At 43.2% G+C, this 13,706-nt stretch overlaps 1 pseudogene; it reads right to left on the bottom strand.

Moving 5' to 3' along the window:
* Positions 1 to 1,423: 1,423 nt before the first annotated feature.
* Positions 1,424 to 2,571, bottom strand: LOC136499548 (uncharacterized; annotated as a pseudogene).
* Between the last annotated feature and the right edge of the window lie 11,135 nt (positions 2,572 to 13,706).

Genomic DNA, 13,706 nt, shown 5'->3' with positions numbered 1-13,706 from the left:
TCTTCGGGCATTTCTTGATGCAAAATCATCAAGAACGGTATCGAGATCAATAGTTTCTAAGATATCCTTCTCAATGGTGCACATAGCCAAGCCATTTAACCTTTCTTGTGACATAGTTGATCTCAAATAATTCTTCAACAACTTCAATTTTGAGAAACTTCTTTCGGCCGAAGCTACGGTCACAGGTACAATTAAAAGAATTCGATAGGCAACTGAAATATTTGGATAGCAATCTGCATCCATGACAAACTTCAGAATCTCTGGCGCCGACATCAAAGAATCTGGCAAAGTCACTTGCAACACCTTTAATTCTGAAAAAAAAATCATTGATCTCAACATCGGATGAGTTATCATGAGAATTTTTTTTCACAAAAATCTTGCAGCGCAACCAAAGATCAGCTTCATCCAAGGATTTTAAATTTTCTGAGTTGAACAAGAACCCAAAAACATTATCAAATGCTGTCATATGCTCAAATCTACTAGTCAATGAAGCAATTGCAGAATCAATCATAACTAGGAAGTACTCTCTTCTAAAGGAGTCCACATCAGACTGTTGTATTTCCTCGTCATGGTCATTTTGTTCATCAAAATATTTCTTTCTCTTTCGTTGACGTTTTGTAGGAAATATTGGCTCTATATCCAATTCAGCTGCAATGCTTTTTTTGCTGTATTCATACTAGAAGTGAAACATTTATCTCTATACTTCTTAAAATATTATATGACACCTTCAATGTGTTTGAGAGTAGCATCTATACTCACAATTTTAGATTGCAACTTCTTGCTAACCTTATTTATAGAGAATAAAATATCATGCCAGATAACCAAACCAACTATAAATTCAAAATTCTCAAATGCACTTACCAAAAATTAACATTCACTAACTACCATTGGGTCATCAGTTGAAGCCTTCTCTAGCGCTATTAAAGCTGATCTTATTTGAGGAGTTTGGAATCTGCTAGCTTGAACACTTTTTATTCGGCTTTCCCAGCGAGTATTAGACCATGACTTAACTGTCAATCCTGGGACATTGTCAACCAAAATCTTCCACCTTTTGGTAGATTTTGCAAACATGGTGTATATACGTTGGATAATGCCAAAAAAAGAAATAGCGTGCCTGCAAGATTTTAAATATCACAAATAGTAAGATCCCAAATAATGGCATATTATATGAAAACAATGTATAACATATAAAAGAAATAATAGTTTACCTGCAAGATTTTCCCATATCACAAAGAGTAAGATTCAGACTATGACATGCACACGACATATATAGTGCTCTTGGATTAATTTCAAGCAAGCGCGTCTGAACACCTTGGTGTTTCCCCTTCATATTTGAACCATTATCATACCCTTGACCCCTCACATCATCAATATTCAAACTAAGAGAGTCCAATGCACTCTTTAATTCATTAAAAAGACCCAATCATGATGTGTCATCAATCTTCAAAAACTCTAGGAAGAACTCCTCTACCCTTGGAACATTCCCCGATATATTCACACACCTAATAATTAGAGTCATTTGTTCTTCATGGTTCACATCTGGAGTACAATCTAAAATTACAGAAAAATACTTGGAATCCTTAATGATCTTTAATATAGTTTGTTTTACACAATCTGTAAGAAGAGAAATCATCTCATTCTGAATTTTATGCCCAAGGTAATGATGATGAATCTCACTATTTTGAATCCACCTAATATGGTCTTGCATCACAGGATCAAATTCACCCATCATTTCAATTGTGCCCAGAAAGTTACCATTGTTAGCTTGATATAGTTTCTCATTTTGCCATCGGAAAGCCAAATTATGTTTAGCAAGAAACTTGACAGCAGAAATGATTCTTACTAAAACTTGTCTCCAACGCTCTCTCTCCTTTGCAATTTCTCGTTGCAAATCATCATCAATTGTTTTATTTTTGCTCAACCTCAGCCTAAGTTCATTCCAAGTATTCATGTTTTTATATGCTCAACACTATTCTCATGTTCCTTGAGTCTTAAACTAAGATGTTTCCAGTCCCTCAATCCATCGTGTGCTACCAAACTTTTGTTCTGATCTGATTTGAATAATTTGCAACAAAAACAAAAAACTTTGTCCACATATTTAGAGTAAACCAACCATTTTCTATCAACCACCTTACTATTGCTTAACTTTCTGGAGTAGTAAGCATATGAAAAATGTCTATTGTGAGCATCTATAGGGAACTTAAGATTCAATTCTCTTACTGGTCCTTTTTCAATCAAAATATCTCTACCCTTATTATCAAGATTCTCCCAAGTTCTGGGATCAAAGACATCATGAATAGAAGGTTGCACATCATCAATTGAATTTTCAGGTTGAGAGAAAGGCTGTAAATTTTCATTATCTATAGCATCAACTTGTTCACTTAAATTATCATTAACTTGTTGCTCTTCTTCTTGATTATCAGGTGCATCTATAGGGTCGTCATCACGCACAACACTACTTGAAGCTGAAAAAAACTTATCTAAAGCACATTGTTGTGACTGAACAAACTGTTCTTCTTGTCTTTTCCGTTTTCTTTTCGCAGCCCCTGATAAATGTTTCTTAGGTAACATTCTAAGATTCTTACACCTGACCTAAATTATAAGAAAAACATGACTATATGAGTACAAAATACTAGACAAAATTTGAACAAGGAAAAAAAACCCTAGGGCCTAGACAATTTAGACATGAACTGATTCAGAACCTAGATTCACAAATTACAAAAAGGGTAGAAGGCAATAACCAAGATAAATCTTCAGATGTCGTCGACTCGTCGTCCTCGTCGAGCCCTGCCTTGGACCCTCGGCTGCCTTGTCACGTGGTGATCGGCTGATCGCTCGATCGGCCGTCGACGCTGCGTCTCACCGAGTCGCCGTTCGCGGAAGTCTGTGCGGGGCTGCGGAAGTACGAAGCAGCGATGCTGATTCCGTGATTTGCTGTCACGCTGTGCCGGGGCTGCAGCGTTCGGGCGTTGGCGCAGTGCGCTGCGTTGGCGGCGGCTTGGCTCCTGAGACAAAAGGCCGACGGCGACGGGCTCTGAAAAGAAGCACCAGCGGACAGCGGTCCAGCGCACTGAGAGGCCGACGGGCCAGCGCATTGCGACGGGCGACAGGCTGTGCGGCGCTGAATCCGCTGATGGGCTGTGCTGAATCCGTTGATGGGCTGTGCGGCGCTGAATCCGCTGATGGGCTGTGCTGGCTGCCAGGCTGCTGCATTAATCCCGCCTGGGCCCCCATCCCGTCTGGGCCCCCGGCCATCGCACCTCCTGCCCCCCTTAGGGCCGGCAGTGCGTTGAAAACAGAATGCTTGGATTGGAAACTTGGAATGCCAACAATTAGCAGTAGACTGATTCTAAAAGTATGAAGGATAAAACATGAAGGCATTTCAACAAACAGTGGAAGGGCTTGAAATATGATTATGAAGAAGGGCAACATAACTAACATATGTGGCAGATGCCTCTTAGTTTAGGCCGTCCGATTTCGTTTTCTGTCGTTGATTTGTTACCGCGTGTCCACTAATCTTTTACCGTGTCTCTGGTTCCCGTACTGTAGCGTCGTTCGCGCGTGGTTCCCTCCCATTGGGCTGAGTCGCTGAGACGACCTTCCTGGTCTCTGTTTCCTTTTATGGCCCTGTTCGACTTACCCTATATTCGGCTTGTTCGGCTTCTTTTTTCAGCTAGAACAGTATTTTTCTCTCACAACAATTCAGCCAGAACAGTGTTTTCAGCTAAGTTTTAGACCAGCGAACGGGGCCTATATCCGATTGGGCCTCCAGGTTGCAGCCTACCCATTCTCCGCATCGCTTTTCTTCCTCGTGCGCTCCATCCAGCCACAGCTATGGTTACTTCCTCATGCGCTTCCTTCTGTCATAGTAAGTTAACGAAAATGAAATGGTCATGATGATGATATAATAAATGACTATGGTTACTAATGTAATGCTATATAATTATATATAACATGTTTGGTACAGGTTAGTTGCTAATCTAGAGTTAAATAGCTATAATTAACTTAATGTTCGAATTATAAAATGTGTAGCTCAACTAGTGACTTTTTATGCAAAATGAGGTCAAGCTAAACCCACTTATAAAGCCTTGTATACTCCTTGGTGTTACTTTATTTTTTGTTTTTGACATATAAGTCTAGTTGAGTACAATTCCAGTACTCAGGGTTTATTCCCACCTGTTTTGCAGATGGCGTGGTATATCATGACTACTGTTAGAGCTCTTTCTCTCCCGCCGTGGACGAGGAATGAGGCCGACGGGCAAGGCCTTTTCTAGTAGCTTCTCTATGTGCTTTTGTTGGAAACGATAATGAAACTGGCATGTATCTGAACCGTGTGTGTGAAGGTTTCAAAACTATGTTGCTTCCGTTACTAAATTTGAACTTGGTGTTGTAATAACTATATTTGCACTCCGATGTATGTTGAATTACTTGTGAACTTTATGTAACATATGATATATGGATGTTGAATCATGTACGATCTTGGTTTCTATGTGGCTAAAATTTAAGATCTTTCGTGATACTCGACGGACTACTAGGTTTATACGAGCTAAGTAAGAAAGTGCGACTGTCTCAGTATTTGCTATTGTACTTATGCTCTTATAAATTGGACAGTTCTGTTACGAAAACTTGCATATACTACTCGCTTAGGTTGCCGGAAGCGTTATCAGGTTTGCAGCTAGAGGAGGCCCATGTATGCATATACAAAGTTGACAATACTGCTGCCAACACGGTTCCTTAAACAAAGGAGGTGTCTGAACTGAAAACAAGTTTATGAAGATATCCGTCCTAATAAGTAATAACGCCTGCCTGTACAGAGTAAACACTGTATATGCAATTATTTGTTCGCTGCGTGCTCAATAACCATCTCGAAAAAACCAAGGAACCGAGGATGTATGGATGATCAGCATCTACTGCCACTTATTTGAATCCAATTTGCGTCTAAAAAACTTTGAACCAAATTGTATTCCTTAGATACTAGGGAAGGTCAGCTAGGGTAGCAATCTATCTTTTCTTTCCAATTAGTTCACTGGATCTTGCTCATTCACAAGGGTAATTGCACGAGTCTGAGTCCAGCAGTTATCAATCGCGCAAAACACAAGGAGAGATGGGGGATATCAAGAGACAAGGTACATGAAAAACGAGGGACCGATGTACTTGCAGTGGATCTGTTCACCATCGCCACGGATCAGCTCTCGCCGTGGATCCGCGTTGATGTGGCCGCGCGTGTCGTCGGTGCTGCTGTTCGTAGCCGCTGTTGATGCGCCCGCCCCTCCGAGGAATCGGCGTTGGATTATCTTAGTTATAGATTTTATTTAGGTTTATGCTTATTAAATACAAATAAATTTATAACTAAACAATACATGATCCAATGTATATGAATTTTTTACTACAGTTCAATCATAATAATTAGCTCATCATAAACATTTCATCAAAATTGGACCATAGAAACTACAGCTATGAATTATTCTAATTAATTATAGAAAACATAGATCTAAAGCCACAGCAAAAATTTTGTACTAAAGCATACCATATTATATGTTCACTATGTAGATCTACTCATGTGGAGTCCAAAAAATAGATTTTCTATTTTATGATTTTTCTATGATTTAATATGATTTTTTAAAAATTTAGCCGAAATAAATAAAAAAGAAAAAAAAAGATAAAATCATCTTGAAAACTGCTTATAACAGGGCTAGGGAGGTAAGATGAACGGTTTTAAAAGTTGAGGGAGGTGCTTTGCCCGATTTTGGAGTTCAGGGAGAAATAACGGATTTTCGCGAAAGTTGAGTAAGGTAATGTGAACTTTTTTGTTTTGACCTAAAAGCGATAATTCCAAACACGGCCTAAATACATTATTTTATGAATATATTGTAGCTCTTCAGCTACAAACTATAAATCGAACAATACCTATATACGGAACTGTGATCGTGGGCACCATGGCTTGTGCCATTCATAATTTTGGTTGCACGTTCTGAATTCAGTTCCACATTACCTCGTACTAAAATATATTACGTTGTTCGCTTCGCTGAAAAGCCAGGTTAAAAAATACTGTTCGTTGATTTGTTGTGAGAGAAAAATACTATAACACGGCTGATAAGTTTAAGCGAACAGGTGACATGATCCAATCACACTGTCAACCGATCGCTTGAGCTTATTCGCCCTGTTCGCTTGAGCTTATTCATAACTACTTTTTAGTTATGGATTAATATTTTTCTTTCACGATATAACAACATAAGTATTAGCATAAGCTAAATTTTAGAATCAGCGCGCATGATAAAATCGGAAGGCACGGAAACAGGTATAGGCGTTCAGTGTGCCGATTACGTCTCGCGCTCGTGTCCTCTAAATACACAATGTGAAGACAACCAGCCTTCCGATTACCAAACCTAGACCAAACAAAATAAGTAATCAATGTTTCCGTGGCTACCTTAGAACCATTTACTTGGCGTTTACGTTGCCTTTGTTGAACCAAATAACATCTTAGTTTTTTTTAAGGGGAAAACAACATCTTAATTCAGAGGTGGGTCTGCGATCCAGGCCCTAGTTATTGGGCCACTAACACTCTATAGCCCATATAGTTTTTATAGACCAATAAGGCCACAAATGAAGCCCATTCCTCTAACTCGTGAGCGACCGAGACCGAGCAGGGGCAGGGGCTCCGCGCGGTTCGTCGCCCACTCGCCCAGGCGGCTAGCCAGCCAGGCCACACCGCCACCGCCGAGGCCTCAGGCCGTCAGGCGGCCACCGCCCACCGCCGTCGCGGACGCCGAGCGGCCTGCGCCGGCCGTCACTGCTCACTGCCGAGTCCCCAAGCGGCCAGCCGCCAGCGCCCAGCGGCCAGGGCCCATGTCCGCCCTTGCCCCCTGCTGCGGACGGAGAAGGCCACGCGGCCAGGGGCAGCCGGCGCCCGGCGGCCGACAGCGCCCGCCCGGTCGCCCCTCTTTGGTGCTCGCCCGGCCTGCTACTCTGCTCCCTCCCTCCGGCCCCTCTTCAGTTTTGAGCTGGTATGTATGCGTTCAGATTTCATTTTTCTTGTTCTAATTAATTTCTATTCAATTGGATGATGGATTCATGGATGCACTCATCTACAGGTTCTTCACAATGAAGAGGACCAAGACTTTGCAATTATATTTCATCTTCACATCCAGAGCTTGATGAGGACATGGAAGATGCGAACGGACCACCTCACTAGACACTAGGTATGTATTTTCATCTTATCATGTCTATAGAACAACATTTTTAGTTTCTTAGAGACCCTAGTCTGGAGTAAAATCTGGATCTGCCACTGTCTTAGTTATAAAAAAAAACATCTTAGTTGTATTCGAGACCCAATTTATGTGGTCAAGTCGCACCATGGCCTGTGGCATTCAGAATGTGGAACTCAATTGATCGACACAGATGCTACGAGCTCAGATGGGCTACCTGTCCGGGTCACCGTCAAGGTCAAGGTCGCCCACTCGTTCCGTCGTGGCAAAATATAGGCACGTTAGTTAGCCTAACCCACTTCCAAGTGTAGACCAATATATATGGGAGGCAACAGAGATCAAAAGAACACCGCTGGTCCATGTATTATATTATATACTGTCATTTACCAAGAAAAACTGGACAGGTTACCAATCATCAGCAACGGGGCTGTAAGACCACGAAACACTCAAAGCAGTAGTCGAGGCACAGTACCGCTCCAAAAACAATGTCATCTACGGAGAAAGTAGAGCAAGACGAGAATCACATATTCCTGGTCTCCACTGTTAATAAGCTAGCTATAAACCACCAACAAACGACTGCCCTCAGCGATCACCCACTACACACTCACTAAAGCACACTAAAATGGCAATGTACATGTGTTCCCGGAGTTGGCTGCTGCTGATGTTGGTGGTGGTAACCTTCTTCGTGTCACTGTCACCTGAGTTTCCCTTGCAGGCCGGCGGTGCTGCAGCAGGAGCGCCCGACGACGACAAGGCCGCACTTCTGGCCTTCAAGGCTGCGGCAATCAGCGGAGGCTACTGTTACGAACGACGTATAGGAATATGAAGTAAAGAATCAAGCCACAGAGGAGACACACGATTTAACGTGGAAAACCCCTCCGATGTGAAGGGGAAAAACCACGGGCACCAGCCAGCAACAATCTCACTATCTCAAGAGTTTTGGGTTACACGCCTATGGCGGCTTACAAGAGAATTAAGTCTCCACGAAACCCTAGCAAGGGTGTATATACCGTACCGTACCACGGGGGGCTCCGCCCCCCGCACCCCCCGAGCACAGGGGCGAGACCTGATGGGTCGGCTTCAGACTCCGCTACGCTCCGGCCCAAGCCTCCGGCGACGGGCCTCCGCTTCGCTCCGTCAGAAGCCCGGCCTATATTCTGGAGTGAATTTGGAACAACTCCAACAAACTCCACCTTGAGACAAATTCATCTTGTATCATAAATCAACCCTTCATCCTGAACATAACAAAGATAGAAAACCACTGGTGCCAACAATAGTCTCTTGGACTATCCAATTAAACCAACTAAGCTTGAGCATAGCTCAAACTTAGCAACAGGAACAGGCTTTGTCATCATATCAGCAGGATTATCATGAGTACTAATCTTGCATACCTTCAGCTTACCTTCTTCAATCACATCACGCACAAAATGATACTTGATATCTATGTGCTTAGTTCTCTCATGGAACATCTGATCTTTAGTGAGGTAAATTGCACTTTGACTGTCACAGTGCAAACTTATGCAAGATTCAACTCCACAAAGCTCAGCGTACAAACCTTTCAGCCAAATTAATTCTTTGCACGCTTCACAAATAGCCATATATTCTGCTTCAGTAGTAGACAAAGCAACAACTGACTGTAAAGTAGCCCTCCAACTCACAGCACAACTGCCAACAGTAAACACATAACCTGTAAGTGATCTTCGCCTGTCCAGATCAGCAGCATAATCAGAATCCACATAGCCAATAAGACCCTTATCAGTTCTTCCAAACTTTAAACAGGAATCTGCTGTGCCTCTGAGGTACCTGAAAATCCACTGAACTGCCCTCCAATGTTCTTTGCCAGGATTAGACATATATCTACTAACAAGACTCATAGCATATGACAAATCTGAACGAGAGCAAACCATGGCATACATCAAAGACCCCACAGCACTAGAATAAGGAACCCTTGACATGTATTCAATCTCTGCATCTGTACTAGGACACTGAGCAGCTGACAACTTAAAGTGAGGTGCAATAGGGGTACTAACAACCTTAGCATTTTGCATGTTGAAACGCTGAAGAACTTTCTTGATATAATTTTGTTGACTAAGAAATAGCAAACCAGATTTTCTGTCTCTACTAATTTCCATACCAAGAATTTTCTTAGCACTACCAAGATCTTTCATATCAAAACCACTACTCAATAGCTTCTTTAACTTAGTGATTTCAATCTTACTCTTGGCAGCAATCAGCATATCATCAACATATAACAGCAAATATATAGGTGATCCATTAACATGCTTGATGTAAACACAGCTATCATACTTAGATCTTTTAAAACTGTGTGCTAACATAAATGAATCAAACCTCTTGTTCCACTGACGAGGGGACTGTTTTAAACCATACAATGATCTCTTCAACTTGCACACATATTTTTCCTTGCCAGGCACTATGAACCCTTCTGGTTGGTCCATGTATATGTCCTCCTCAAGCTCTCCATGCAAAAACGCAGTCTTCACATCTAACTGCTCAAGCTCAAGATCATGTGAAGCAACAATACTAAGGAAAGTACGAATTGAACTATGTTTTACCACTGGAGAGAACACATCATTGTAGTCAACACCCGGAATTTGACTGTAGCCTTTAGCAACTAATCTTGCCTTATACTTTGGAGGCTCGCTTGGAGATAAACCCTCCTTTCTCTTGAAGATCCATTTGCAGCTGATGGTCTTCTTATTCTTAGGCAAAGGTACAATCTCCCATGTACTGTTCTTCTCAAGAGACTGCATCTCCTCATGCATAGCAGAAATCCAATTCTCAGTATCACCACAACGAATAGCTTCTTTATAGGTTGCTGGCTCATGAACATTCTCCACCTGTTCAGCACAACTCAAAGCATAGTAAGACAAATTACACTCTTCAATAAGACGCTTAGGAGGTGCAATTGTTCTTTTTGACTTGCGTTGAGCAATAGGTAAATCCTCCTCTAACTGCAAAATAGGAGGAGTTTGCTGAACATCATCATGAGCATCATCCTCAGCAACATCATTATCATGGTCACCATGCTCATCAACAGGCTCCACCTGCACACCTGTATCATCATCAACATGCTCCACCTGCATGCGCATACGCTGCAGCTCTTTTTCTGGAACATGATCTGAGGGCAAACTGTCAGTAAACATCACAGATTCATTGAAAACAACACTCCTGCTCATAAAAGTCTTTCCTGTTTCAGGATTCCATAATTTATAGCCTTTGACTCCCGAACTATAACCAAGGAAAAGACACTTAACAGCTCTAGGCTCTAATTTTCCATTATCAACATGAGCATAAGCAGTGCATCCAAAAACTTTCAACTGTGAATAATCAGCAGGCGTACCAGACCATACCTCAATGGGAGTTCTTTTATTTAGTGAAATAGAAGGCGACCTGTTTATCAAGTAACAGGCAGTATTAGCAGCTTCAGCCCAAAAATACTTGCTCATCCTGGCATTAGACAGCATGCAACGGGCCTTGGACATGATGGTTCTGTTCATGCGTTCGGCCACACCATTCTGTTGTGGAGTATGGGGTATGGTGTGATGCCTAACAATGCCTTCTGATCTGCAATAATCATTAAATTCACGCGAACAAAATTCTCCACCATTATCAGTACGAAGCAATTTTACCTTCCTTTCAGTTTGCCTCTCTATCATTACTTTTCAGTCCTTAAAAGCAGCAAAAGTATCATCTTTCTGTTTCAGAAAATAAGGCCAAATCCTTCTAGAGTAATCATCAATAATTGTAAGCATGTAACGAGCACCACCAAGTGAGGACTTACGGGAAGGACCCCATAAATCAGCATGAACATAATCAAGAGTACCTTTAGTGGTGTGAACAGAAGTGTTGAAATGTACCCTTTTATGCTTCCCGAAAATACAATGCTCACAAAACTTTATTTTACTCGAAGTGCAGCCATCCAGCAGGTTTCTCTTCATCAATTCTGCCATACCATGGTGACTCATATGTCCCAAACGCATATGCCAAAGGTTAGTTTTACTAGGTTCATCATTAGTAACAGCAGCAACAGCGGAATCAGAACCAGGTAAATTACACCCTCTAAGGACATATAACTTTGCAGAATTAAGATCACCTTTCAAGCAAACAAGAGAACCTTTTGATACCTTCAGAACGCCATCTGAACCGGAATATTTGTAACCTTCTGCATCAAGCGTGCTCAATGAGATAAGATTTCTGGACATCCCTGGTATATACCTGACGTTTTTCAGCGTGCGTGTCATGCCATCATCAGTCTTGATCTGAACTGATCCAATCCCCACAATGTCACACGGGTTATCATCTCCCATCCGCACAACATCCCCTTTCTGCACAGGCTTATACGAGCTAAACCAATTTCTGTTAGTGCAAATATGAAATGAACATGCGGAATCGAGAATCCATTCATCATGACCAGCAACACAACCAGCAAATACTACCAGACAATCTCCAGAATCATCATCAGACGCAGCAGCAGCAACAGAGACCTTACCAGCCGACTTTTGTTTCCTCTTCTCCTTATTCTGTACTTTTCTGCAATCCTCAACATTATGATTTGTCAGCTTGCAATAAACACAGAACTTTTTATTACCATGCGGCTTGGACTTTGAACGGCCTCTCCTTTCGTAGTTCTTTCTACCATCATTGCCATCATTGGAGGATCTGTTTTCAGTTCTGCCTCTCACATGCAAAGCATCGCCCTTGGAGGACGACGTCCCGTCATTCTGCACCATGCCTCTCATCTTCTCCCTAGACTGGAGAGCCTCATAAACTTCCTTTAGGGTTAATTCATCACGGCTCAAAAGTATGGTGTCACGAAAATTTGCATACAAATTTGGCAAAGAACATAACAGTAAAAGACCTAAGTCCTCATCATCATACTTCACCTCCATTGACACTAGGTCGGCGACGATCTTCTTGAATTCAGCGATGTGGCTCATCACTGAATCCTCCTCCTTCATCTTCAGGGTGAACAGCTTCATCTTCATCTGCATCTTACTGGTTAGATCCTTGGACATACAGATCGATTCCAGTTTCAGCCATAGTTCTGCAGCAGTTTTCTCTTTCAGACACTCCTGCAAAATATCATTATGAAGATGCAACTGAATTAGGGCGAGCGCCTTCTGATCCTTGCGGATCTCTTCTGGAGTCCACTCGGCCTTCCTCTTTCCGAAACTATCCAGCGCCTCATCATAGTCATGAGTCTGCGCCAGAATCCCCCGCATCTTGACTTGCCATAGCGAGAACCGCGTGTCGTAGTTCAGCAGCGGAAGATCGAACTTCATCGACGTCGTCATGAACCCTAACAGCAACCAAAGCTCTGGTACCACTTGTTACGAACGACGTATAGGAATATGAAGTAAAGAATCAAGCCACAGAGGAGACACACGATTTAACGTGAAAAACCCCTCCGATGTGAAGGGGAAAAACCATGGGCACCAGCCAGCAACAATCTCACTATCTCAAGAGTTTTGGGTTACACGCCTATGGCGGCTTACAAGAGAATCAAGTCTCCACGAAACCCTAGTAAGGGTGTATATACCGTACCGTACCGCGGGGGGCTCCGCCCCCTACACCCCCCGAGCACAGGGGCGAGACCTGATGGGTCAGCTTCAGACTCCGCTACGCTCCGGCCCAAGCCTCCGGCGACGGGCCTCCGCTTCTCTTCGTCAGAAGCCCGGCCTATATCCTGGAGTGAATTTGGAACAACTCCAACAGCTACGACGACCCGCTTGCTTCGTGGAACAACAGCGGCGGCAACGCCGCCGGTGGGTTCTGCAGCTGGGAGGGGGTGACATGCCGACGAGACAACAAGCACCAGCGACAGCGAGTCGTGGAGCTGAGCCTGCACTCCCGCGGGCTTGTCGGCTACCTCTCACCGGCGATCGGCAACCTGTCATCCCTCAGGGTCCTGATCCTGAGCTCCAACACATTCAGCGGGGCCATCCCGGTGAGTATCGGCTGCCTGCACCACCTCCGGGCCCTCATCGTGTGGAATAACACCCTCACCGGCGACCTCCCTACAAACTTGACATCCTGCACCAGACTCACGATCATTGACCTCAGTTTCAACCAGCTCCAGGGTCGCGTGCCCCACGATCTCGGTTCCAAGCTCATGCTCTCGCAGATGCTCCACCTGCAGGACAACAACCTCACAGGGGCCATCCCTGGACTATAATAGTCTAAGTGGATATGTGCCTCGCACTTTGGGGCAGTTGGGAGCTCTGCAGATCCTATACTTGTACAGTAACATGCTTCAAGCGAATGACAGAGAGGGGTGGGAATTCATCACTTGTCAAACTGCAGCCAACTCCAAGAACTACATATTGGCAACAATGTCGCTTTCACGGGTCAGCTGCCAACTTCAATAGCGAATCTCTCAACAACACTAAAATTCTTTTTGTTGAGAAACACTAAGGTATCAGGGAGCATCCCATCTGACATTGGAAATCTTGTAAACCTCGAATTACTCAGCGTGGCGAA

This window comes from Miscanthus floridulus, chromosome 13 (genome assembly GCF_019320115.1).
Source record: "Miscanthus floridulus cultivar M001 chromosome 13, ASM1932011v1, whole genome shotgun sequence".
Lineage (NCBI taxonomy): Eukaryota > Viridiplantae > Streptophyta > Magnoliopsida > Poales > Poaceae > Miscanthus > Miscanthus floridulus.
Note: the sequence above shows the minus strand (reverse complement) of the source record. Positions and strands in the feature narration are given on the sequence as shown.